General features: G+C 45.4%; 1 protein-coding gene across 1 annotated transcript in view; it reads left to right on the top strand.

The window, feature by feature from the left end:
* The window catches only part of BCAS4 (breast carcinoma amplified sequence 4), a 67,038-nt gene that overhangs the window by 37,768 nt on the left and 2,293 nt on the right, over nt 1-26,977 (top strand). The window lies entirely within an intron of this gene.

The raw sequence follows: 26,977 nt of genomic DNA, 5'->3' as shown, positions 1-26,977 counted from the left end.
ATAGGAGCAGCATCGGCGGCCTCCAGGCACAAGGTGCCTGTACATGTCATCCAGAAGTTGGGGAGGTGGCGTTCTGATGCATATACCACTTATGTCCCAGATCCCTCAAGGGAAATGGCAGAGGCATTTCAATTTTTGGCATTATAAATAAATGATACTTAATTTACCCTAACTGGTGGTGTATTTTTGCCCTCTATAGGCGGACCCACGACGCGGTTTTCAGGCACACCTCAACCGCTGTTCTATGTCATAAGTAGAGTTTTGTGTTAGGTCTTGGTAAATCTAGTTTCTTGCAGGTGGCCTTGGCAGGAGGTAACAGGTAAGCTCATGCACGGTTCAAAGTCCTGACCACAAATAGGAAGCCTATCAGGCTGAATTTGTGGGAGGGGCTTTGGCTATTTAACAGCCATCGGCCCCTCCCTCTGGGCGTATGCCGGGTTGGCAAAACCCACCCTCCTCACCCATTTCTTCATCACCATACATAAGGGAATGCCCTCTATAGGCGGACCCTCAACGCGGTTTTCAGGCACACCTCAACCGCTGTTCTATGTCATAAGTAGAGTTTTGTGTTAGGTCTTGGTAAATCTAGTTTCTTGCAGGTGGCCTTGGCAGGAGGTAACAGGTAAGCTCATGCACGGTTCAAAGTCCTGACCACAAATAATATATATCTACATGCGCTGCGGTGGGTATATAATAGCACTATGCGGGGGATATATATATATATATATATATATATATGTACACATGCGCTGTGGGGAGTATATAATAGCACTATGCGGGGGGGGATATATGTACACATGCGCTGCGGGGGGGGGATATATATGTACACATGCGCTGCTGGGGGTATATAATAGCACTATGCGGGGGGGGATATATATGTACACATGTGCTGCGGGGGTTATATAATAGCGCTATGCGGGGGGATATATATGTACACATGCACTGCGGGGGGTATATAATAGCGCTATGCGGGGGGATATATATATATGTACACATGCACTGCGGGGGGTATATAATAGCGCTATGCGGAGGGAATATATATATATATATATGTACACATGCGCTGTGGAGGGCATATGATAGAGCTGTGCGGGGGGGCATACATATATATATATATATATATATATATATATATATATACACACACACACACATACGCACACATGCGCTGCAGGGCATGTGATTGTGATTGCATATATACAAATTACCCTGCAACACAATTTCCAACCCATGTTAATCAGGGAGAAAAATACACGGAGTAAATCAAGAAACACTCAGAGATAAACCAGACGCTCTTAGTAAATGAAGGCCAGTGTGAACTATGACAACAGTCATCCACACTTATCTCTTTTTTTTCTTAAGACAATTGCAAATTTTTTGGTAACCTCCATTATTTACGACTTGCCTTGGTGTTACTGAGATATTCTGGTGTAAATAGGGTTTATTATGTAATTTATTATTATTATGAAGCTTCAGCATTGTATTATAAATCATTCTGCAGATTTGTAATGTACTTTACTTGTTAAGCTCTCATACTGATGTCAATCAATGGGGACATTTATCAAGGTATTTTAGAGCCTTTTTCTTTGCTCCTGGCCTTGGTGAAGTAAAAGTCAGTATTATTCAGTGTCTGTACTGCGAGGCAGTCTGACACTAAGACTGTAGTATGGCTATAAGGTCAGTCTGGGACGGATCTTACTGGGAATGACCAAGTGCAGGGTGGGGGTCATTCCCCACATTCCAGGCTGGCTTTTGTTGGCCATAAAGCTGGGCTGTATCACCAGCTGAGGGGAATTTGCTATTTGCAGCTCACAGTGCAAGAGAAAGCTGTGTATGGAGTTCTGTCCTCTGTTTTGCTCCAAGTGTGGAAGCTGCTGGACAGTCTAGCTGGAGGCTAGAGAAAGTCTTTGCTTGGTGCCGCACGGCACGATCTCCTGTGTGAACAAACACCAAGGAAATACAGGCGGACTTTGTTATGTTTTCCTTTTGTTTCACGTTAAAGACTGTTTTGCTGTATGCTAAGTGTGAATAAAACACTTGACTTTGATTTAAAAACGCTGTCTCCTTACCTCAATACTGCAACCGCACCTGTTTGCAAGAGCGAATCACCACATTTGGTGGAGGATGTGGGCAGCACAGTGAGGTGCAGCACGCTGTTTGTTAAGGACTGAGCCTGGGATAACCTGTTGAAGTGGTCGCTAGGGGCAACAGTCCTGCTGTCAAGTCTCGCCAAGATGGAGGCGGTTATAAAGGCTCTCATGGAGACCAACGTGCAACCGCGGCACCAGCAGGAGGCCAACAGACACCAGCAGGAGACCAACCAGCTGCTGCTTCAACAGGTAAGGGCGCTGCGAGCAGCAGTGATGACCCAGATGCCCGAAAGGCTGTACGGATGGCGATGCCTAAGATGACAGCTGCAGATGACGTCGAGACCTATCTGGCGGTCTTTGAAAGAGTGGCCAAGAGGGAAAGGTTACTCTGAGGTAGTCGCTCCCTTCTTAACATCTGGATCCCAGCAGGCCTATTTTGATTTGCCAGATGACCAGGCGGCTGACTACAATACAGTGAATACAATACAATACTGGCCAGACTGAGGGTAAATGTGTGGGTCCGGGCCCAGAGTGTGAGGAAATGGGGATATGAGCCAGCTGAGCCTGCCCGGCCACAATACTATGACTTATTGCAGCAGCTCCAGAAATTGCTACAGCCGGAGGTCCTGTCCCCCACTGCCATGCTAGACCGGCTCCTGGCCGACATATTCTGGAGGGCTTTGCCTACCCCCCTTCAGAACTGGGTGTGCCAAGTATCCCCTAGCAACGCCCTGGGTATGGTGGACCTAGTGGAGCGGTACAAGGCCACCTCCAGACTACGGGAGGAGGCGGTTAAACCCCGGAGGTCCCCACCCTTACCCAAGAGGTCGCTTGTCCCTAGGGTTCCCTGGGAGGTGTTCCCCAAAGACCCCATCCCGTTGCTGTGTTGTGGGTGTCGAGAGCCGGAACATGTCAAGGTCAATTGTCCCCACCTGGGAGAACTGTGTTCTTTTCTTTGTAGGCCTCATTCTGTTTTCGGTAAACAGTAGAATGATGTGCTTTACCAAAGAGCTCTATCTTGGTCTCATCTGTCCACAAGACGTTTTCTCAGAAGGATTTTAGCTTACTGAAATTAATTTTGGAAAATGTAGTCTTGCTTTATTATGTCTCTGTGTCAGCAGTGGGGTCCGCCTGGGTCTCCTGCCATAGCGTTTCATTTCATTTAAATGTCGACGGATAGTTCACACTGACACTGATGCTCCCTGCAGGACAGCTTGAATATCTTTGGAACTTGTTTGGGGCTGCATATCCAACATCTGGACTATCCTGCGTTGACATCTTTCAATTTTTCTCTTTAGTCCACGTCCAGGGAGATTAGCTACAGGGCCATGGGTTGCAAGCTTCTTGATGTGGACAAAGGCAAATCTGGATCTCTGGAGATGGACTTGTAACCTTGAGATTGTTGATATTTTTCCACAATTTTGGTTCTCAAGTCCTCATACAGTTCTCTTCTTCTCTTTCTGTTGTCCATGCTTAGTGTGACACACATACACACAATGCAAAGACTAAGTGATCTTCTGTCCTTTTTATCTGCTTTCAGGTGTGATTTCTATATTGCCCACACCTGTTATTTGCCCCAGGTGAGTTTAAAGGAGCATCACATGCTTGAAACAATCTTATTTTTCCACAATTTTGAAAGGGTGGCCCATTTTTGGAGTTTAGTGTGACATTGTCCAATTTGTTTTTTTTCCTCACTTTTTTGGGTTAGTTCCAATACACACAAAGGGAATAAACATGTGTATAGCAAAACGTGTTACTGCAATCCTTTTCTGTGAGAAATACTTCATTTTCTTGAAAAAAAAAAATGTGCCAACATTTACTGCCATGACTGTATCTGCAAGAAACTTTTATGTTTATTATGGGGCAAAAATATAGTATTTTCCCTATTTACAGATATGTTTATTTTATTGATAAGTTTCTGCTTCGCTGGTGGTTTGTCATTTTTCCAATGTCGTGCGATTTATTTCCTGGCTATATATAGTAAGCTGCCAACAGCCACTTTACCATTTTCATCTAGGGGGAGATCATTTATAGAACCCAGGATACAGACTCTAGGGTCTCTTATGCTAACAAGCTAGGACAATAGCACAACACATAAGGATATAGGCAGGCATTTGAAATCATTGCTGAATCCTACTTAATACCTTCTCTATGGAGGAATGGAAAAGATATAAAGAATACATATATAAGTTGGTGCATGTAAAGTGATAATTAACTCTGCTCAAAGGTGAAATGGGCACTGTCATTTGCAAAAACTTTTTATATGTCGATAATACCACTAAGTCTATTTTACATTGATAAAAAAAAAAAGTGTATATTTTTGGGTAAATAAAGGCTGTTTACTTCCTGCGCTGTGTGTGTGTGTGTGTGCGTGTGAAGTGTAAGCTTGACAAGAAGGGCTCTGTGCAGTAAAGCTGTTACACGCTCCTGATGCACAGGCTCATTGACAAGCCAGGATCCTGTACAGAGCCTTCTTGTCCTGCCCACACTTCCTGTACTTTGTCTCTGCACAGAGACACACAAGCAATAGCTGGGAGTAAACCGAGCAAATGTCTGTCTGTCATTTCCTCTTAAATGGCTTGAGTTGTCCCGAGGAAGCAGGAGAAAAGATCCTCGTAGTGGCGCTCACTCGGTGGTTGCTGGCAGTGCCCGGGAGAGGTATGTGAAGCCTCGGTCGGCAATAAGCGATAGCGGACAGTGGAATAATAAATCAAAAGTTTGAATGTAGGGACTATGCGTTACGAGGGGCAAGACCCCCTCTTCATCAGGTCCAATGATCTAAAAGTGCTATACAGCAACAATATATATGGGAAAAAGCCTGCGAATTTCGGGCTAATAAGAAAACCTGGATATGTAAATCCCCAGGGAATGTACCTACATAAAACAATGTAACAGCATAAAACATAGACACTCAATTTAAAAATTGTAACAAATATATTGTGCAGATTAAATACATGTTGACTAAAAGCGATGGTGTATATAATAATAATGGCTTTGCCATTTTTTATTATTATATACATGATACATGCGGGGACTTCATGATTGCACTAACCCTGTTTAATTATATCATCTTACTCATTCTCCTGCTGGTCGTGATGGAGCTTTTGTGAAGTTCTCTAGAATGTCTGTGTTTGTGTTTGATTTTGTTGTTATGAAAAAGTTAATAAATAAATAGTTTAAAAAAAGAAAAGAAAGAGGGAGTCTACACCATGTCAGTGTCGTACATTTATTGATACAGATGCCTGATAGTGGTCCAAATCGGGTAATACGCTTATTTGCAGAACTAAGCGAAGAACCCATGTTTACCAAAAAATAATACTGTGTCCTCTGCATGTAATGCTACACTGCTCAAAAAAATAAAGGGGACACTTAAACAACACAATGTAACTCCTTGTCAATCACACTTCTGTGAAATCACACTGTCCACTCAGGAAGCAACACTGATTGACAATCAATTTCACATGCTGTTGTGCAAATGGAACAGACAACAGGTGGAAATTATAGGCAATTAGCAAGACACCCCAATAAAGGAGTGGTTCTGTAGGTGGTGACCACAGACCACTTCTCAGTTCTTATGCTTCTTGTGTGCAAACCAAGCCTTATAGTATATTGATTACACAAAAATCCAAGACAAACAAAATCAATATAAAATTGCATCAAATCCAGGGGGGCGTGGCTTGGCGCCGACGGTGATGGCCGCACATTGAGAGGGCTCCCGCTCTGCTGGCCATAAAGGAGCTTTAAATCCACAAAGGTGACCCTGCTTTCAGATGGGGAAGAATTCCCGACGTGCCCGAAACCCCTCCGCACCCGCCCGACTGACTTTATCTACCTCCGGAGGCATACCACGCTACTTTCAGCCGTCCCCGGCCTCAGCTTCTTCTTCCCTCACCGCCATTACGGGACCTGCGCTGGGCCTGCGCTCCCGTTCCGGCGCTCACCCAGTGCTACCCACGAGGGATCTCTCTGCTTACCATCTGCCGAAGACACCAGGGACGCCTGCGCTTCTACTGCCGGTGACTGCAGCTGCTGTGACTGAGCCTGTGACCTCGCTTCAGCCGTCGGGGAGCAGCGCTACTGACCCTGCTCCGGATCTCCTGCCTGCTGCTGCGGCCCCTGTCGTGGGCTCTTCTCCTACTCTGGAACTGTTGCCTGTGGCGGTGAGTGCTGCTGGGGGACCTGTATTAACGGCAGATTCCCCCCCTATCCCCGCTCTACAGCTGTCCCTGGTGGGTTCCTCTCCCTTGTCGCTGGGTGGACCTGCTGGGGCTCCATCTTGGGCCTCCTTGGTGGGGGGCCGGCCTTCTCCAGCAAGTTCTCTGCCGTGCTCAGCTACTCACTACTGCTCGGCCTCCCACTCCCCTACACAAGTGGGACCTGCCTCTGTTCCCCCAGCCCATTCTCCTATTACCCCTCTGGACCCTCTAGCTGCCTGCTATACCCCCTCACGTTCCCCTAAGCCACAGAGGTCCAGGCAAGCTGCCATGCAGACCTCCATACCAGCTTCTGGGGCACTCCATCTGTCTCCTAAGGGGACCCCCTGCTCTCAACCTGGGCCGGTAGCACCACCGGGGCCGACCCCAGCCCTCCAGTCCTGGGACTTGGCATCTGACTCTGATTTACCCTGCTCAGGCCTGTCTGTGCATTCCTCTGCTCTCCCTGATTTGAGCCAGCTCCTTTCCCAAATTCCTACTAAGGAGGACTTCCGCTCTCTTATTGCTGAGGTTAAGGAAGCCTGCCGAGCGGAGATCTCCTCTATGCGACAGGACCTCCAGCATGTCTCTGACCGAGTGGATGGATTGGAAGATGCTCATGATCACACCAGAGAGTATATTACCCAGCTCCACTCTACCATTGCTTCTCAGAAGGACTTCCTTGGGGATCTCCATGCCCATGTTGAGGATCTGGACAATAGAGGGAGGCGTAACAACATTAGGGTGCGAGGGCTGCCGGAAGCTGCACGTGAGGAGGACCTTTTTGCCACCCTGGAAACCATTTTTAACCTGATACTTGGCGAACCCCCCTCCCATAGGATCAAACTGGACAGAGCTCACAGGGCGCTTCGTCCTAAATCTGCCTCGGGCGCTCCACGAGATGTTATTTGCTGTGTACATGATTTCCAAGTTAAAGAAGCTATAATGGCTAAGGCTAGGTCCCTGAGACATTTTGACTTCAATGGGGCTCCCCTTCAACTTTTTCAGGACTTGTCCTGGTTAACCCTCAGGAAGCGACGACTGCTCCAACCCCTCCTGGAGGTCCTACGCTCTCATCAGGTGCCGTATAGGTGGAATTTTCCATTTGGGCTCCATGCCCGCAGAGATGGACGCTCCGCTGTTTTACGCTCCTTTTCTGACCTTCAAGCCTTCTGCTCCACCTTGGAATTGCCGGTGCCTCAGTTGGAAGATTGGGACCTGATGTCTCCCCCTCCACCTTTGCCTCCTGTGTGGCAACCAGTCCGAGCTCGCCGGTCTGGTTCTCAGCGGAAGTCTTCACCACCCGCCCTGGGGGCCCCGGCTCGGGCTCCCCCCTGAGTTTCTGACTGGGACGTTGTATTTTTTCCTCAATACTTCTTGCTTGGGGGTTCCTGCTGGACTCTGTCAGTCCCCTGATTGACGGAGATTATCCCCTCTGAGCGGTTGCATTTGTTCTAGAATTATATTATCCCCATCCTTATAGTACAGTTGCATTTTTTTGGTCACCTGTGGTTCTTATTCATACGTGTTTTTTTCTGCAATGGCCTCAGAGTTGGGCACCTACCTTTTTGGTGGTGGTCTCCAGTTGGCTCCTTCCATTTCCCCTCCTGAGGCCATAGTTATGGATCGCTCATGCTTTGGTTCATGGTCCACATTGATGGTCCTGGCCTCCGCATTGGCTTCCTGGTCAATGGTTTATTTTACTATTATCTGTTGTACTTTATTTGTTTGTTTGTTTCTCTGGTATCTGTTTGGTCTTTCGTCGTTTTGTTTGTCTTTGTGTTTTCTCTTGATTTGGTGTTGTTTTCTGTTGGTCTTCTGTTGTCTTGTTTGTCCCTTTCCCCTTTTTTTCTCCCGCCTTAGATTCCCTTTTCCTGTCCGTACAGTTGCTGGTCCCTGCTCTTTTCCAGTCCCCATTGAGGTTTTGGTGCTGCCCGGTGTATCCTACCAGGTTGTCCTTGTGAGTATGCTTCTTTATGGCTGTTTCTTTCTCTTCACTCACCCGCCATGGTCAGGTGTGTCTCCCTGAATGTTAAGGGGCTTAATTCCCCCACTAAGCGACGCCTACTTCAAAGGGAGTTGGTTGGTTTACATGCTGATATAGTTTTCCTTCAGGAGACGCACTTTGACCATTCTGGGTCTTTCCAATTTCTTCAACACCTATTCCCCCAGTCTTACTCAGCTACCACAAGTAGGAAAACAGCGGGGGTGGCTATTCTGGTCTCTAGGTCCTGCTCGCTTCAAGTTTCTTCCTCTCTCTCTGACCCTATGGGACGATACGTAATCTTGGAGGGTACGCTGGGAGGGGTCCCCCTTTTGCTCTGTAATGTCTATGCGCCTAACACTTCGCAAATCCCTTTCCTGCGTAGGGTTTTTGCTAAACTCCAGAGGTATCCCCCATCTGCATGGTTAGTGGGCGGTGACTTCAACCTCATTTTTTCCCCATCCTTGGACCGCCATTCTGTTACAAGTGCTCCCCCTGCGCCTGCACAGCTGCGCCTGGCTTCGCTTTTTCGACGTCTCATACGTAACTCCTCGCTCTACGATTTGTGGCGGATTGGCCATCCGACGGAGCGCTCTTTTAGTTTTTACTCACATCCCCACAAATTGCATACTCGTATCGATAATTTTTTTGGGAATCTCCCTATGGTGCGCATGCTCTCTGATACTTCTCTAGACCCTATCTCCTGGTCTGACCACTGTCCAGTTCTTCTCTCTTTTTCTTCTACCCCTTCCTCTCTGAGATCCTGTCATTGGAGGATGAACGACTCTCTTCTTAAAACCTTACCTTCCCGTGAATCGATTCAGCAGTGTATTTCCGACTACTTTATCACTAATGATGGCTCTGTATCCTCTCAGGCTATCCTTTGGGAAGCTCACAAATCGGTGATCCGGGGCCATTGCATTGCTCTGGGCGCCGGTCTCAAGCGGAGCGCTCTGAATCGATCTCGGGAACTTCGTATGGAAATTGCTCGACTGGAGGCTCTCTTGTTGTGTTCTCCTTCTGTTTCGACCCTGAGGAGCTTGGTGGCGGCTCGGGCACGCTTAAGCGACCTGGCTCTCCATAAAGTTGAGAGGCAATTGCTTTATGCTAGGCAGCGTTTCTATGAGAAGGGTAACAAGGCCCACACTATGCTGGCGAGACGGTTGCGTGACCGGGCTGCTGCTCAATCCCCCTCAGCTTTGAAGGACCCTGCTGGGGTGCTTCATTACCACCCTGCTGATATCTCTCGTCTGTTTGTTGACTATTACACTAATCTTTACTCACTTCCTTCCCAGTTACCATCCGACCCGGGGGAGAGAGTGGCGGCCCTAGATGCCTATCTTTCTCAATGTGGTTTGCCCTCTCTTTCAGGGACAGACCGGGATGCTCTTAATGCTCCTATTACTGGAGAGGAGATCTCTGAGGTCCTTAAATCTCTCCCCTCTGGTCGCTCCCCTGGGCCGGATGGCTTCCCTTACCTGTACTATAAAACATTTTCATCTTTGTTAGTGCCTAAACTTGTCCCCCTTTTCAATTCCTTTCTAGACGGAGAAACGATCCCGCAGTCTTTCTTGCACTCCCTTATCACCCTTATACCCAAACCTGGTAAGGATCCTCACGATTGTTCGAGTTACCGGCCCATTGCCCTCCTTAACTCTGACCTTAAGCTTTTTTCCAAGGTTTTGGCAGTTAGACTATGCTCCTTCCTCCCGGCCCTTGTTCATAAGGACCAGGTTGGATTTATCCCTTGTCGCCAGGGTGGAGACAACACTAGGAGGGTAGTGGACCTGATTGATTTGATCAATCGGAGATCTGAACAGGCATTAATTCTTAGTCTGGATGCTGAGAAAGCTTTTGATAGGCTTGGGTGGCCGTTCCTTTTTGCTACCTTACAGAAATTTGGGATTTCGGGGAAGTTTTTGACTGCACTGCGGGGTCTCTACTCCTCCCCTACAGCTTCACTTAAACTTCCTCACTCGCCATCTCCTACTTTTTCTTTGTTTAATGGGACTCGTCAGGGTTGCCCGTTATCCCCGCTGATCTTTGCACTCTGTATTGAGCCTTTGGCTGCCATGATCAGGGGCGATCCGGACATAACTGGTACTTCCTTACATGATAGGGAGTTCAAGGTTTGTTTATTTGCTGATGATGTCCTTCTTACGCTTTCTCGACCTCTACTGTCTCTTCCTTCTCTCTATAGGGTCCTGCATGACTATATGGGGTGGTTTCTGGCTACAAGGTAAATCTTTCTAAGTCAGAGGCTCTCCCTCTTAACCTTCCCCCTCATCTTTCTACTCTTTTACGCTCTAACTTTTCTTTTCGGTGGTCTCCCTCTGCTATTAAATACCTTGGGGTCTGGATCTCCTCTCACTATTCCTCACTATACTCTACCAACTATCTCCCCCTATTCAGGGATCTCCGTGCCCTTATGGAAAAATGGCGCTCGCAATATATTTCTTTTTTTGGCCGCATTGCTGCGGTGAAAATGACTGTCCTTCCGAAACTCCTCTACTTTTTTGAAACCCTGCCAGTTCGGGTCCCGCTGTCGGCCCTGCGCTCCCTACAGGTGGCTATTTTTCGGTTCATTTGGGACGGTAAAAGGCATCGGCTACCGATGTCCGTGATGTTGGCTGGGCGGGCGTTTGGGGGTCTGGCGGTCCCGGATGTAGTGAAGTATTACTGGGCTGCCCATTTGCGCCATCTCGCGGCGTGGTCCACCTATCATGCCTACAGCCGCTGGATGGAAATAGAGAAGCTGTGGTTAGCGCCTATCCACCCTAACGCTCTCCTCTGGACTCTTCCTGCCTCTGCTCCTACTCTCTCCCCTCTCCTGGGTCCTATGGCATTTTCTAAATATGTGTGGAATTACTGTTCAGTCAAATTTAAATTACTGTCTCCCTCTTCCCCTCTTCAATCTTTCCTTTATCATCCTAGTTTTCCCCCTGGCCGGACCTCTCTTATGGTAAGGGAATGGGGGTCTAGAGGCCTTTTTTGCTGGGCGGATGTAGTTGATCCTTTGATGCGTACCCTCTTGCCCTTCTCTCAGTTACAGTCTCGTTGGGATCTCCCCTCGTCTGAGCGTTTTCATTATTCACAGCTACGACATTTTATGTCCTCCATGCTGGGTGCGCTAGTGGTATCTTCCCCTACGGGGTTTGAACGGCTGTGTCGTGGTGGACCTCAGGCGAGGGGGCTTCTCTCCGATATTTATTCCTTGCTAATCCAACCTCAGGAGGGAGTCCTGGTATCTCATCGCTATATGTCTCGCTGGGAGGAGGCACTTAATACTACTATCACTCTCCCTCAATGGAAGATAATATGGGAGCGGGCCTCTAGGGCATCTATATGTACGGCTTATAAGGAGACTCAATACAAATTACTTATGGGTTGGTACCATACTCCAGAGTTATTGAATAGGCTGAATACCGATATCCCCCCCCCAGTGCTGGCGTTGTGGGGTGGGTTTGGGCTCTCTGTTTCATGTTTTCTGGTCCTGCCCTCTTATCACGGGGTTCTGGGAGTTAGTGAGTCGTTTGGTATCAGATGTTCTTGGAGTCTCGGTCCCTCCTGACCCTCAGGTCTACCTCTTGCACCTTTCACACTCTGCTCTGCCCAAGAAACTGTTTAAACTGGCTATGCATATGTTCTTGGCAGCTAAGACACTTGTTGCTAAATGCTGGAAGAGGACTCTTCCTCCCTCTGAATCGGACCTACTCTCCCGAATACGTGATATACGCTCTTTAGAATACCTCACTGCCTCTTTGAATAATACTATCCCTGCCTTCCTTTCAGTTTGGGAACCATGGGACCGTTTCTCTGACAGGCAACCTCCCTGAGGCGGTACTGACATCCTCCTTCCCCCCCCCCTCTTTCCCCTTCCTCCTTGTTCCCCCTCCCCCCCCCTTTTCTGTTTGTTTGTTTGTTGTTGTTTGTTCGAGGTTCTGTTGTCCTTGTCTCCTTTTTGTCTTTGTTTCTGTCTTCTCTCTTTGTCTTTGTGTTGTAGAGTCTTAGTTCTCTCTTTGAGTATTTGGCTATAAACCTATGTTCATTCACTACAGTCTTTATGGGTTATCTGGGATTGGGGCTAGTTGTATTGGACTACAACTGTTTCTGAATGCTCTGGTCTCTATTTTAGCTTGTCATTTGCCCTGATGTGATCGCTCTGGGCATTGCCCCAGATTATGCTTTGAATGTGTTTTACTAACTTTCTATTTTTATGTGAAAATCTTTAATAAAAATTACAGTTGAAAAAAAAAAAAAAAAAATTGCATCAAATCCAAACATTCACCACCCACTGTACTTTATAGGGTTTTCTGCACGCTGATAAATCCAGCCTACAGAGATTTTGTACACACTTGCCCAGTCATTCACCAGCACTAGAGCTGCAATAATATACAGTAGAGAGCTAAAAGAAACTGTTCCTTGGTTTAGGAGTGAGTGATTTCTTAACATGCCATGGTTTCAATTTCATCATGGCGTGTAAGGGGTTAAACTACCAGGATCAAAATGTCTCTCCTGGTAGGTAGCGCAAACACGATGGGCCACAATAAAACTTCTTAGTGACTGTCTTTATACAGCAATCCTTAAAGAGGCCTTATTCTAGAGTGCGGTGCTTTAAAATTAAGGAAGTCATGGTGTCTTTCAGAATGATTTAAATGGAACCAATCATCAGATTTTACCCTATATGATACTTGGCATAGCATTATATAGGATAAAATCTTTATCCTCACCATCCCTGGGGGACGGTCCTGCACCCAGGGATGGTGAAGATATGAACTTATAAAGTAGTCCCCTGGGCGGGGAGCTCCTCTTATCTACTCTGTTACTTTGGCCGGCAGCGACGCCCCCTCGGCTTGATTGACGGGCCGCGTCATCGCTCTGCTCACTGAACAGACGGAGCAGAGCGATGACGCAGCCAGTCAATCAAGCCGAGGGGGCGTTTCTGCCGGACGAAATAACGGACTAGGTGAGAGGAGCTCCCTGCCCAGGGGACTACTTATGGGACCGGCGGGGACTAGTTTATAAGTTCATATTTTCACCATCCCTGGGGGCAGGAGCATCCCCCCGGGGATGGTGAGGATAAAGATTTTACCCTATATAATGCTATGCCAAGTGTTATAGAGGGTAAAATCTGATGATTGGTTCCCTTTAAAAATGAAAGCTATACACACCTTTTGGATGCATTTTTTACTATCGCATTTCCTGACAGAACAGAACTCAGTATATACGAACAGAACAGAACGCAGTATATAGCAAAACAGAGGCAGACAGTGAAAGATTTATGAAAACCTGTGTAGAGGAAGAGTGGTGCATTTGTCTATAACAACCAGTCAGATTTTTTTTTTTTTTTTTAAAGCCTAGTAAAGCTAGTAAAAATAAAAATATGAATGGTTGCTATGGGCAACTGCGCCACTCTTCCTCTACACAGGTTTTGATAAATCTCCCTCAATGTCCATAGACTTTACATTTAAAGGGTACGTTCACACGTACAGGATCGGCTGCATATTTTCTGCAGTTGATTTTGCTACCCATTGAAGTTAACGGGTTGCAAAATATCAGCTGCACAAAATATGCAGCAGATCCTGTATGTGTGAACATACCCTTAAGGGGATTTTACTTTCATTGATTCATGTTTGTCAAAGACGTTCTGTAATCTATTCATAACTAGATTCATTATTTGTTTCTTATTGAGTCAGCATTATACTGTATGTCCAATATGTTTTTACCAGATTGCTAATTTAAGGACATTAATTATCTGAATGTGGCTAAATCTCCATGTCTGTGGCAACTCTAACTCTTGTTAAAGAAAAAAAAACGCGTCAGTTGCAGGAGATAAAGAATTTGGCAAAATGATTATGCAACGGATGGGGCAGAAAGCGCCAGGCAGCATATGCCTCTATACAAATATTTTATGTAACATTGGCCTAGATGATCAGGAGCAGATATCCAGTCCATGGGGCTCTGCATACATGTGCATTAAAGGGGTATTCCAATTTCAGAAAATTGTATTTAAATAAGAAAATCACCTCAAGATATAAAACTTATTGATATAGTGTTATCACAAAATGTACTGGCTTCAGCATAACTTCCCCGTAACATGAAGTTGCGTAGTTCTTTGTTCTTAGTGTGGTGTTGTCTCCAGCTCCCAGACTCCTCCCTCTTTCCCAAGACAGTGCATCATCCTCTGGTGTCTCAGGAGGCTTGGCTGGATTTGGTCTCTGAGCTCCAGCCCCAAGCGAGGTCACCATCTCTGCCCAGCCCCTAGCACCTGTATCACCATCTGTCTGTTATATATACATATATCCCTATGGGAGAGATGTTTCAAAACCATTGTAGAGGATATGTATAGTGGTCTCCAAACTGTGCACTTGTAAAAGTTGAGATCCCAGATCTGCCCGCTCTGGAAGTCCGGGCAGAGCGGGGCAAAGATGGTGGCGGTTACCGGCAGCATACAGCAGTGGACTGGCAGCAGGGGGGACCGGCTGCAGCAGTGAAAATCTGGTAAGTGATCTTCACTGCTGCATTGTAGTTTCACAACTACAACTCCCAGCATGCCCAGATAGCCAAAGGCTGTCTGGGCATGCAGGGAGTTGTAGTTTTGCAACATCTGGAGGGCTACAGTTTGGAGACCACTGTATAGTAGTCTCCAAACTGTGCACTTCCAGATGTTGCAAAACTACCACTCCCAGCATGCGCCAAGACTGTCCAGGCATGCTGAGCGTTCTAGTTCGGCAACATCTGAAGGGCCAGATGTTGCAACACTACAACTCCCAGCATGCCCTTCAGCTCTCCGGGCATGCTGGGAGTTGTAGTTTTGGTTGGGAAACACTGTCTGTTTCCCAACCTGTGTGCCTCCAGCTGTTGCAAAACTACAACTCCCAGCTTGATTGACAGACCATGCATGCTGGGAGTTGTAGTTTTGCAACAGCTGGAGGTACACTGGTGCGGAAATAGTCTGTTACCTAACTTAGTGTTTCCCAACCAGTGTGCCTCCAGCTGTTGCATAACTACAAATCCCAGCATATACAGTCTGTCAGTGAATGCTGGGAGTTGTAGTTTTGCAACAGTTGGAAGTTTGCCAAAATGTAATTGTCAGTGGGGTGTAAATGCTAATTGCACCCCTTATTAAATTCTGTAAGGGGTGTAGTTTCCAAAATGGGGTCACATGGGTCCACTGTTCTGGTAGCACGGGGGCTTTGTAAATGCACAAGGCCCCCGACTTCTATTCAAACCAAATTCTCTTTCCAAAAGCCCAATGGCGCACTGTAGTTTGCCCGCAGAGCATTTTACATCCGCATATAGGATATTTCCATACTCAGAAGAAATTGTGTTACAAATTTTGGGGACTTTTTCTCATATTACCCCTTGTAAAAAGGAAAAATTTGGGATAACACCAGCATTTTAGTGAAAAAAATAAAAATTTTCATTCTCCTGTCCAAATTTAGCGAAAATTCGTCAATCACCTGTGGGGTGTTAAGGCTCACTATACCCATCATTACGTTCCTTGAGGGGTTTAGTTCCCAAAATAGTATGCCATTTTTTATTTTATTTTTGCTGTTCTGGCACATGGGGGCTTCCTAAATGAGACATGCCCCTCAACAACCATTTCAGCAACATTCGCTCTCCAAAATCCCATTGTCTCTCCTTCCCTTCTGAGCCCTCTAGTGCACCCACAGAGCACTTTACATCCACATATGAGGTATTTCCTTACTCGAGAGAAATGGGGTCACAAATGTTGTGGGACATTTTTATCTATTACCCCTTGTGAAGTGAAAAAAAAAAAAAATGGGTTTACAAGAACATGTTAGTGTAAAAAATAAAGATTTTGAATTTTCTCCTCCACTTTGCGCCTATTCCTGTGAAACACCTAAAGGGTTAACAAACTTTCTGAATGTCATTTTGAATACTTTAAGGGGTGCAGTTTTCATAATGGGGTCCATTATAGGGTATTTGTAACAAAGACCCTCAAATTCACTTCGCAACAGAACTGGTCACTGAAAAATTCTGATTTAGAAATTTTCATGAAAAATTGGAAAATTGCTACTAAACTAAAAAGCCCTCTGATGTCTTCAAAAAGTAAAAACATATCAACTTCATGATGCAAACACAAACTAGACATATTGTATGTGAATCAACATATCATTTATTTGGAATGTCCACTTTCCTTACAAGCAGAGAGCTTCAAAATTCGAAAAATGCTAAATTTTCAAATTTTTCATGAAATTTGGGATTTTTTCACCAAGAAATGATGCAAGTATCGACAAAAATTTACTACTAACAAAGTAGAATTTGTCACGAAAAAACTCTCAGAATCAAATTCATAAGTTAAAGCATCCCAGAGTTATTAATGCTTAAAGTGACAGTGGTCAGATTTGCAAAAACCGGCTGCGTCCTTAACCCCTTAAGGACCAAGGACGTACCGGTACGTCATTGGTCCTGCTCTTCTGATATAACGCGGGGTTACACAGTAACCCCGCGTCATATCATGGCGGGCCCGGCGTCATAGTGAAGCCGGGACCCGCCTCTAATAGCGCGCAGCGCCGATCGCGGCGCCGCACGCTATTAACCCTTTAGCCGCGCGCTCAAAGCTGAGCCGCGCGGCTAAAAGTGAAAGTTCCCGGCTAGCTCAGTCGGGCTGTTCGGGATAGCCGCGGCTAATCGCGGCATCCCGAACAGCTGACAGGACAGCGGGAGGGCCCCTTCCTGCCTCCTCGCTGTCCGATCGCCGAATGACTGCTCAGTGCCTGAGATCCAGGCATGAGCAGTCATGCGGCAGAATCGTTGATCACTGGTTTCTTATGAGAAACCAGTGATCAGCATAGGAGATCAGTGTGTGCAGTGTTATAGGTTCCTATGGGACCTATAACACTGCAAAAAAAAAGTGAAAAAAAAAAGTGAATAAAGATCATTTAACTCCTCCCCTATTAAAAGTTTGAATCACCCCCCTTTTCCAATAAAAAAAAAAACACAGTGTAAATAAAAATAAAAATAAACATATGTGGTATCACCGCGTGCGGAAATGTCCGAATTATAAAAATATATAATTAATTAAACCGCTCGGTCAATGGCGTGCGCGCAAAAAAATTCCAAAGTCCAAAATAGTGCATTTTTGGTCACTTTTTATATCATTTAAGTCAATAAGTCCTAGCAATGCAAAAATGGTACCGTTAAAAACTTCAGATCACGGCGCAAAAAATGAGCCCTCATACCGCCCCATACACGGAAAAATAAAAAAGTTATAGGGGTCAGAAGATGACAATTTTAAACGTATTAATTTTCCTGCATGTAGTTATGATTTTTTCCAAAAGTCCGACAAAATCAAACCTATATAAGTAGGGTATCATTTTAATCGTATGGACCTACAGAATACATATCAGGTGTCATTTTTACCGAAAAATGTACTACGTAGAAACGGAAGCCCCCAAAAGTTACAAAACAGCGTTTTTTTTTTCAATTTTGTCGCACAATGATTTTTTTTCCCGCTTCACCATAGATTTTTGGGCAAAATGACTGACGTCATTACAAAGTAGAATTGGTGGCGCAAAAAATAAGCCATCATATGGATTTTTAGGTGTAAATTTGAAAGAGTTATGATTTTTAAAGGCAAGGAGCAAAAAACGAAAATGCAAAAACGGAAAAACCTCCGGTCCTTAAGGGGTTAAAGGGGTATTCCAGGCCAAAACATTTTTTTACATATCAACTGGCTCCGGAAAGTTAAACAGATTTGTAAATTACTTCTATTAAAAAATCTTAATCCTTCCAATAGTTATTAGCTTCTGAAGTTGAGTTGCTGTTTTCTGTCTAACTGCTTTCTGATGACTCACGTCCCAGCTGTGCAGTTCTTATGGGGATATTCTCCCATCATGCACAGCTCCCGGGACGTGACATCATCATTGAGCAGTTAGACAGAAAACTTCAGAAGCTAATAACTATTGGAAGGATTAAGATTTTTAAATAGAAGTAATTTACAAATCTGTTTAACTTTCTGGAGCCAGTTGATATATAAAAAAAGTTTTTGCCTGGAATACCCCTTTAAGGTCAAAATGGGCTGCGTCCTTAACCCCTTAAGGACACAGCCCTTTTTCACCTTAAGGACTGAGCCCTTTTTCGCAATTCTGACCACCGTCACTTTACAAATTAATAACGCGAAAATGCTTTTACCGAATATTCTGATTCTGAGATTGTTTTTTCGTGACATATTCTACTTTATTTTGGTGGTAAATTTTCGGCGTTACTTGCATCCTTTTTTGGTGAAAAATCCCCAAATTTCATGAAAATTTTGAAAATGTTGCATTTTTCTAACTTTGAAGCTCCCTAATTGTAAGGAAAATGGATATTCCAAATAAATGTTATTTTTATTCACAAATACAATATGTCTCCTTTATGTTGGCATCATAAAATGGACATATTTTTGCTTTTTGAAAAAATTAGAGAGCTTCAAAGTAGAGCAGCAATTTTCAAAAATGTCATGAAAATTGCTAAATCTGAAGGGACAGATGTTACAGAACTACAACTCCCAGCATGCCTGGGCAGTCTAGGCATGCTGAGAGTTGTAGTTTGGCAACATCTGGAGGGCTACTGTTTGGGCACCCCTGTAACAGTGGTCTCCAAACTGTGACCCTCCAGATGTTGCAAAACTACAACTCCCAGCATGCCCAGACAGCCTTTGGCTCTCTGGGCATGCTGGGAGTTGCAGTTTGGCCCCCCTAGTGGTTGCCACAGTAAAGATCGATTTACTTTCACTTTCAATCCCCCCCCCCCCCCCACTGTGGATTCCCTACCTGATCAGGATCCTGCAGGCTCCAGCGCAGATCCCAGGTCCCCAGGCATCTTCTCCTGCAGGTACGGCCTCCATCTTCTTTCCAGAGCCCCTTGACATCCAGGGGCGGGCAGAACGGGGGGTTGCCATGGCAACCCCCTGTCCTGCGCTGCCATTGGTCAGAACTCCGTTCTGAGTAATGGCAGGGGATAGGAGTAGATCGCAGCTTTGCGATCTCACTCCAATCCTTTGGGTTGATCGGGGTTGTTGCTGACAACTCCGATCAGCCCTATTTTCCGGGTGATCGGGTCACCAGAGACCCGATCAGCCCGGAATTGGAGAAAATCGCATGTCTGAATTGACATGCGATTTTCTCCGATCGCCGACATGGGGGGGTCTCAGGACCCCCCTGGGCGATGTGCCGGGATGCCTGCTGAATGATTTCAGCAGGCATCCGGCTCCGGTCCCCAACCGGCTAGCGGTGGGGACCGGATTTCCCACGGGCGTATGGATACGCCCTGCGTCCTTAAGGACTCGGAATGCAGGGCGTATCCATACGCCCTGCGTCCTTAAGAGGTTAAGGGGTGAAGAAGCCTGCGAAAAAAATCAAAAGCTTTAACGTGACGTTTAGGGAGAATGATGTTTACAGCATGCTGCCTTGTGCAGGACAATGCCGCATACCTCACTGTTCACAAACTTTCTGCTGTGGAATAAGATGTAAGTCAACAGCTCTGGGTGGGGAACTGGCATGAGAGCTGTGGAAGGACAGTGGTGAAGATCTAAGGAAAAACAATGCATTATGGGAATTGAACTGAGCAACTGCTCAACCAGGAAGTACGGGACAAAGACCCCCCCCCCCCCCCCAAAAAAAATCCCTCAGCCCCTGTACTACAACCCCCATCATGGAACAGACTCTCAGGAGTGATTCGCTGTCAATCAGTATACAATGACTCTGTTCCATGATGGGGGTTGTAGTACAAACACTAATCTAGCCTCCCCAGCTGTCTGCAGACTCCCGCAGCCAGGGAATTACTACTCCCATCATGGAAACAAGTCTGGTCCATGATGGGAGTAGTAGTAGTCCCGGCTGTGGGAGTCTGTAGGCAGAGGTTCGGCCATACATGAGGGATAACGGGTCTTAACGCATGAATATTTATTCAGATGTTAGCAACCGTTATTTCATCCGTTATTTAGCGTCCGTTTTTTACACAGAAAACGGATGTTTAATAACGGGTGAACTTCATAGTGTGAAAGCAGCCTTACTATACATCATAGGGAGGGAATGGGCTACGATATCCAGTGATTATACAGATGTGCACACATTGGTGGAGAGATACGACAGCTGACCTAAAGTGTACTGATATTAGCGTAAACTATGTCATACTTTGTTACTTCATGTGATGGACATGGTTAATAGAGCAAAGGCTTTTTTTTTTTTTAAGCTTTTCTGTGTCTGGCTGCCATAGGAGAACCAAATATATATGTATATAACTTAATGGCCTAGATTTATCAAACTGTGTGAGAGAAAAAGTGGAGTGTGTTTCCCTTAGCAGCCAATCACAGTTCAGCTTTCACTTTACCAGAGCTCATTAGCTGAGCTGTGATTGGTCGCTGTGGGGAAATCTCTTACTTTTTCTCTCACCCAGTTTGATAAACCTGGGCCAATGTGTGTATGTTCCAGCATCACTTCCAAACCGCTGAAGATATTTTGATGAAAATTGGTACACGTTACTTATATGACAACAAACATAGGATAGGTTATTTAACCCCTTAAGGACCGAGCCCTTTTTCACCTTAAGGACCTGAGCATTTTTTGCACATCTGACCACTGTCACTTTAAACATGAATAACTCTGGAATACTTTTAGTTATCATTCTGATTCCGAGATTGTTTTTTCGTGACATATTCTACTTTAACTTAGTGGTAAAATTTTATGGTATCTTGCATCCTTTCTTGGTGAAAAATCCCAAAATTTGATGAAAAAAATGAAAATTTTGCATTTTTCTAACTTTGAAGCTCTCTGCTTGTAAGGAAAATGGATATTCAAAATAATTTTTTTTTGGGTTCACATATACAATATGTCTACTTTATGTTTGCATCATAAAATTTATGAGTTTTTACTTTTGGAAGACACCAGAGGGCTTCAAAGTTCAGCAGCAATTTTGAAATTTTTCACAAAATTTTCAAACTCGCTATTTTTCATGGACCAGTTCAGGTTTGAAGTGGATTTGAAGGGTCTTCATATTAGAAATACCCCATAAAAGACACCATTATAAAAACTACACCCCCCAAAGTATTCAAAATGACATTCAGTAAGTGTATTAACCCTTTAGGTGTTTCACAGGAATAGCAGCAAAGTGAAGGAGAAAATTCAAAATTTTCATTTTTTACACTCGCATGTTCTTGTAGACCCAATTTTTGAATTTTTGCAAGGGGTAAAAAGGAGAAAATTTTTACTTGTATTTGAAACCCAATTTCTCTCGAGTAAGCACATATCTCATATGTCTATGTTAATTGTTCGGCGGGCGCAGTAGAGGGCTCAGAAGGGAAGGAGCAACAAATGGTTTTTGGGGGGGCATGTCACCTTTAGGAAGCCCCTATGGTGCCAGGACAGCAAAAAAACACACATGACATACCATTTTGGAAACTAGACCCCTCAGGGAACGTAAAAAGGGGTAAAGTGAACCTTAATACCCCACTGGTTTTTCACGACTTTTGCATATGTAAAAAAAATATTTTTTTTTTTACCTAAAATGCTTGGTTTCCCAAAAATTTTACATTTTTTAAAAGTGTAATAGCAGAAAATACCCCCCAAAATTTGAAACCCAATCTCTCCCGATTCAGAAAACACCCCATATGGGGGTGAAAATTGCTCTGCTGGCGCACTACAGGTCTCAGAAGAGAAGGAGTCACATTTGGCTTTTTGAAAGCAAATTTTGCTCTGGGGGCATGCCGCATTTAGGAAGCCCCTATGGTGCCAGAACAGCAAAAAAAAAAAAAAAACACATGACATACCATTTTGGAAACTAGACCCCTCGGAGAACGTAACAAGGGGTAATGTGGACCTTAATACCCTACAGGTGTTTCACGACTTTTGCATATGTAAAAAAAAAATTATTTTTTTTACCTAAAATGCTTGGTTTCCCAAAAATTTTACATTTTTAAAAAGGGTAAAAGCAGAAAATACCCCCCAAAATTTGAAGCCCAATTTTTCCCGAGTACGGCGATACCCCATATGTGGCCCTAAACTGTTGCCTTGAAATACGACAGGGCTCCAAATTGAGAGCGCCATGCGCATTTGAGGCCTAAATTAGGGATTGCATAGGGGTGGATATAGGGGAATTCTACGCCAGTGTTTCCCAAACAGGGGGCCTCCAGCTGTTGTAAAACTCCCTGCATGCCTAGACAGTCAGTGGCTATCTGGCAATACTGGGAGTAGTTGTTTTGCAACAGCTGGAGGCTCCGTTCTGGAAACAGTGGCGTACCAGACGTTTTTCATTTTTATTGGGGAGGGGCGCTGTGTAGGGGTATGTGTATATGTAGTGTTTTTTACTTTTTATTTGATTTAGTGTTAGTGTAGTGTAGTGTTTTTAGGGTACAGTCGCACGGGCGGGGGTTCACAGTAGTTTCTCGCTGGCAGCTTGAGCTGCAGCAGAAAATTTGCCGCAGCTCAAACTTGCAGCCGGATACTTACTGTAATCCTCCGCCCATGTGAGTGTACCCTGTACGTTCACATGGGGGGGGGGGGGGGGGGGGAACATCCAGCTGTTGCAAAACTACATCTCCCAGCATGGACGGTCTATCAGTGCATGCTGGGAGTTGTAGTTTTGCAACCGCTGGAGGCTCCATTTTGGAAACAGTGACGTACCAGACGTTTTTCATTTTTATTGGGGAGGGGGGCTGTGTAGGGGTATGTGTATATGTAGTGTTTTTTACTTTTTATTTGATTTAGTGTTAGTGTAGTGTAGTGTTTTTAGGGTACAGTCACACGGGCGGGGGGTTCACAGTAGTTTCTCGCTGGCAGTTTGAGCAGCGGCAGAAAATTTGCCGCAGCTCAAACTTGCAGCCGGATACTTACTGTAATCCTCCGCCCATGTGAGTGTACCCTGTACGTTCACATTGGGGGGGGGGAAACATCCAGCTGTTGCAAAACTACAACTCCCAGCATGTACGGTCTATCAGTGCATGCTGGGAGTTGTAGTTTTGCAACAGCTGGAGACACACAGGTTGTGAAACACCGAGTTTGGTAACAAACTCAGTGTTTTGCACCAAGTGTGCCTTCAGCTGTTGCAAAAGCTACAACCCCCAGCATGTACGGACAGCGGAAGGGCATGCTGGGTCTTGTAGTTATGCAACAGCCGGAGGCATACTACATTGGCTGGGGATGCTGGGGATTGTAGTTATGCAACAGCTGGAGACACACTGGTTTACTACTTAACTCAGTGTGCCTTCAGCTGTTGCAAAACTACAACTCTCAGCAGTCACCGACAGCCAACGGGCATGCTGGGAGTTGTAGTTATGCAACCACCAGATGCACCACTACAACTCCCAGCATGCACTTTAGCTTATTGTGCAAGCTGGGAGTTGTAGTTACACAACAGCTGAAGGTACACTTTTCCATAGAAAGAATGTGCCTCCAGCTGTTGCAAAACTAAAACCACGAGTTGTGGTGGTCTGCCTCCTGCTGTTGCATAACTACAGCTCCCAGCATGCCCTTGTTGCATGCTGGGAGCTGTTGCTAAGCAACAGCAGGAGGCTGTCACTCACCTCCAACGATCCACACTGCAGGACTGTCCCTCGCCGCCGCTCCTGGGGCCCCGATCCCAACAGGGACGCCGGGGATCGGGGTCCCCAGCACCCGGGGTAGTCTTCCCGCTCCCGTCCTCCGGAAGAGGGGCGGAGCGGAGCGGGTGCGGGAGTGACACCCGCAGCAGGCGCCCTGATTGGTCGGCCGGTAATCCGGCTGACGAATCAGGGCGATCGTGAGGTGGCACCAGTGCAACCTCACCCCTGCAGGCTCTGGCTGTTCGGGGCCGTCTCTGACAGCCCCGATCAGCCAGTAATTCCGGGTCATCGGGTCACTGGAGACCCGATTGACCCGGAATCCGCCGCAGATCGCTGGACTGAATTGTCCAGCGATCTGCGGCAATCGCCGACATGGGGGGTCATAATGACCCCCCTGGGCGATATACCGGGATGCCTGCTGAACGATTTCAGCAGGCATCCGGCCCCGGCTCCCCTCCGGCTAGCGGTGGGGGCCGGAAATGCTCAGGGCGTATCTATACGCCCTCGGTCCTTAAGGACTTGGAAACGGGGCGTATGGATACGCCCTATGTCCTTAAGGGGTTAATCCTTACTCACCCCCATTTGCCAGGGGCGGGGTTTTTGTTTAAAGTCCCATACGATTCTGAGAAATATATGTTACTGCATAACTTCCAAACGACTGGAGATATTTCAATAATACTCAGTCACATGTTACTTCACATGTTATGTCCACTAAAAATATAGGATGGTTCATTTAACCCCAACCTACCCGCATTTGCGTCGGTTGGGGTTTGTTTAAAGTCCAATGCAAATCTATGGATAATTGACGTTCTAGCATAACTTTTGTACGTCTGGAGCTATTTTGATGAAACTTAGTACACGTTAGTTTCATGTCAAATAAAAATATATAGTAGTTAAATGAACCCTAACCTACCCTTTTACATGAAGGATGGGGTTTTTGTCTTAAGTCCAATGCAAGTATATAGGACTTCCCATACCTTACTCCAAGTTCTGCTCTGCTTCTCCTGGTGAGTGAGTTAATCCGGGTCACTCACCAGATGCCGCCACACCCAATCTAAGAAAGCCACATCCCTTCTGTTTTCTACCCTTTTTGTGCATTGGTCTGGCTTTCAAGTCATGCCCACTTCCACAAACCCATGCCTCCTTCTATTTTCGGCCTACAATCTCTTCATCTCAACTCAGCCCCACATGAGGAAGGGATATGAGAGCGGGATATGAAGACAAAATAGGAGGACAGGATATGAGGATGAGATATTATGTCGGGATATGAGTAGGGAACATGAGTTCGGGATATGAGGACAAGTACTTTCTCCTATGTTGCTTTTCTTTCCCCACAAGGATGAAGTAGGAAAAGCTGGGCAGCATCGAGTACTCAGCTAGTGTGTGCGCATATATATATCTCCCTTTCTACCTCCAGTGACAGTTTAAGTGACAGTGGTATTTGGTGGAAATAACTTTACCTTCATTTGGTCTGTTGCCATAGTGACATAAGTATCCATCACATGTGGGAACTGAAGATGTCTTCCCAGCATTCCTCTGTATAATCAACTGCTTTTTAGGAGCTATGGCTGTGTGTCCATAATCGTACAAAATTCAATGTGCACAGGCCCTCTCCACCTCTGTAACTATCCCATATGTAGCAAAAGACCTGCTAAGGCCCCTTTCACACTACCGTTATCACAAGTTAGTGTGCTGGCCACCAGGGAAAATAGCAGGAGAAAAAAGCTTGCGCCGTCTTTTTCTCCTGCTACTCCAGCTGGAAGCCAGCATCATCCGACGGACCCCATTGACTATTGAGGGGCAGGGTTTAGGTGGAAAAAAAAAAAAAGTTTTACGGCTGTTCTTGATGGCACAGTGGCAGTGTAAAAGAAGCCTACCATTAATATGGGGACCTTTGTTCTTGGCCTGCTAAGCCTTGCTCAAAAAAAATAAAAGTAAGATTATAGGCATTAGTTTCAAATCCTCACCATTTTAAATATCACTGCACCAAAAGCGGAAAAGCCTATCCAAACCAACACTTCTTGCAGCTGATGGTTTATTACAATTGTATGAAGTGTTGTCATTTATAATGAAAATAATTCCCTAGCACATTTTTTTTTCTCCTGTTGAGCTGGCCATACATCCACTATAACTCTCGGCAAACATGTTTCTGTTCCACCCTGTCCATATGTACGAATGCTCAGCCAAATGTTCAGAAATGGGGGAGGAGGGTTTTGTAAGCTGAGGAGTCTGGCAGAGAACAAGATCGGGGGCACCCATACATGTTAGTGGGTTTGGCCGAAGCATTCCCAGTTTGTATGGCCATGTTAGCTCACAGGGGATTGATAATGGTTTGTGATGTATGGTAACTGTGTTATTCTAGGCTGCATACAAGTTAAGGAGTCACTGCATGATTAACCTTATAAAAGACTTTGGCCCAGATCTACTATTACAGTTGTGTCAAAAGCCATCGTATGACATTTAATATTCGACACCAACAGGGCTAAAAAGAGCACACATTTAATCCAGGTTAAAATTGGTCTAAACTTAAACTAGATCGCCTTCAGGTGCAACAGAATTATCAATAAGCCTGATACAGTATCATTTTAAGTCAGTCCTAAGTTTGCACTTAAAATTAGACAGTGTTAATAAACCTAGGCCTATGCACTCCATAAAATCATGTTTAAGATCTCTGCTTGTTGGTAGATTAAAAGGAGTATAAATAGTCATTCAGACTTCTGGCAGTGAAAAAAATAAATAAAGTGGTACATACCTGCGGTCGCTCCCCCAGTGCCCCCAGTGCGGCAGGACTTTGCTGCGGCCGGTGATTGGCTGAGTGCAGTATGACTCACTGGCAACCAGGAAGAGGATCATGGCGGAGGCCGGAATGGGTTACCGAAGGCACCGGGGGAGCAACGGCAGGTATGTACCTCTTTTTTTTTTTTTTTCACTGCCGGCAGTGTGAATGACAATTTTAACATCCCGGTGTACTCCTTTAACTGTTTGACATGCTACATTATTAATCAGTGGAAAAAAAAATCAGAAATGGATACAAACTGTCTTGCTACTAAAGCATTTCACAGGAGGAATTGTCTAGACTGAATGCAATAGTAACACACCTTCTGCTGTGTGAAGCAACAGATCAGGAAAATAATGAAATGTGAGGAATCAAAAATAAAGTAAATTA

This window comes from Hyla sarda, chromosome 12, assembly GCF_029499605.1.
Source record: "Hyla sarda isolate aHylSar1 chromosome 12, aHylSar1.hap1, whole genome shotgun sequence".
In the NCBI taxonomy this organism is placed as follows: Eukaryota; Metazoa; Chordata; class Amphibia; order Anura; family Hylidae; genus Hyla; species Hyla sarda.
Note: the sequence above shows the minus strand (reverse complement) of the source record. Positions and strands in the feature narration are given on the sequence as shown.